The sequence below is a fragment of the Vombatus ursinus genome, unplaced genomic scaffold, assembly GCF_900497805.2.
Source record: "Vombatus ursinus unplaced genomic scaffold, bare-nosed wombat genome assembly UNPS02014852.1, whole genome shotgun sequence".
Classification (NCBI taxonomy): Eukaryota; Metazoa; Chordata; class Mammalia; order Diprotodontia; family Vombatidae; genus Vombatus; species Vombatus ursinus.
In genome coordinates, this window is record NW_020954630.1 from 1,017,635 (window position 1) to 1,019,285 (window position 1,651).

At 45.0% G+C, this 1,651-nt stretch overlaps 1 protein-coding gene across 2 annotated transcripts in view; it reads left to right on the forward strand.

Annotated features, from left to right (window-relative positions):
• Positions 1 to 879: 879 nt before the first annotated feature.
• The window catches only part of LOC114027120 (GTPase IMAP family member 8-like), a 20,880-nt gene continuing 20,108 nt past the window's right edge, over positions 880 to 1,651 (forward strand). For both annotated transcript variants that reach the window (XM_027840975.1, XM_027840976.1), the window contains exon 1: positions 880 to 1,084. The gene's annotated coding sequence lies outside the window, so the exon portion shown is untranslated. The remainder of the gene's footprint in view (positions 1,085 to 1,651) is intronic.

Below are 1,651 nucleotides of genomic sequence, written 5' to 3' on the forward strand. Positions count from 1 at the left end.
ACATAGATAATGAGGCTCATGAAGCATTACCACAGCTAACTCAGTGTTTGGGAGTCTCTGAAGGAAAATGTGGGAGAGAAGGATAGACTACCTACCAAACTGAAGGTCTAGAGATCCACTGTGCTGACTTCATTGTTGTATGTCTGTGCAGCTTGTATACCAGTGCCATGCCAGAAAACTGAATCACTTGTGACCATTTGAATTGTCTCAGGAAGATTCTGAAGATGAGGTACGAAACACTGGGGTCCTTTCACAAACTGGACTGACAAGCTTCCAAATTCTACTGAAGAGAGTGCAACTCTAATGGGCTGACCATATTGTTCAATTGCCAAAGGTACATTTGCTTGGAAGATTATTTTACAGAGAGACCTTGAGAATGTCCTTGTATCACTTCTTCTAACCTCCTATGAGTGCTTGCTTTGTTTAAGTTTGGTGGAGGCTATGGCTCCCCCCTCCCTCCCTTCATATTCCTGGCTCCTCCCCATTTCTCTCATTTCTACTAATCCAAGCCCTTACTCTACTTTGTACCTCTGGAGCAGGCCTGCACAACATTTGGCCCATGTGTCACTTACAGTCTGCCAAAGGATTTTAGGTGGCCATTGAAAAACATAGAGGATGTAAAACAGGCCTGTACAACATACTGCCTGTGGGCCATGTGTTGTGCAGGTCTGCTTTGGGGTCTAAGAATTGTTCTTTTCCCTTTCACAACAACCACAGTCATCTGTCTCTCCCTGGTTTTTCTTCCCTGCAGCTAGAGTGAGAATCCACCCCCCTCACCCCATTCCTTCACTGCTTATCATATCAGGCAACAGAGAAGTGACAACAGGAGGACAGTGGGTATGTGTGTGTGTTCTCTACTCACAAGAAAGTCCCGCCTCCTCCCTCTTCCTGGAGTACTCATGGCACAGAGTAGCTTTCATTTTCTTCTAAGTCACACAGTTTCTCTTTAAAACAGGCTATTAACCAGCAGTCCCTGAGAGAGGAAAAAGAAGGCTGCTGATCCAGGAAAGACAGGAAAAGAACAGCTGACTTTTGTCCTAAACCCCTCTCCACCAAGACCCTCTTCCTTCTGGCAGATTCTATGGTAACTACATTGGGAGGAAACTGGGTACCTGGCAGTAAGTAGAAGACATTTAGTCTTCCCAGGAGAGTAGGAGAAGCAGGCTGGGATCAGGTTGAAAGTGGAGAACATGGGAGTGTCCAGAGCCAAATGGACTCCACCGAGCTATTGTCTGTCAATATATGCATGCGTACGTATGTGTTTGAAACATGAATGGATTTGAAAAGTGACAATTCTTTTAGAAAGAACTCTAGATCAGGGCAATTGCGTGCAGATTGGGAAGATGGCTGCCTGTCTTGTCAGGGTTGTTGAGAAGGATCAAACCTCTCTCCCTATGCATGCATAGCACACCTAGAATCCCTCAAATGGGTCAGAGTCTTTCATTCTACAGAGAAAGCTTGAAATCAAATCTTTCCCAAAGAGAGAACTTGGAACCTTAGTTTACATTGAAGTGTCAAGGGCTATCTGAGACTTCTCTGAGAGCAGTTTCTGATTCTGATTCTGTGGAAGGCTGGAGGTTAAGCATTTAGTTTTGAAAGGAGGATGTGTGTGTGTGTGTGTGTGTGTGTGTGTGTGTGTGTGTGTGTGTGT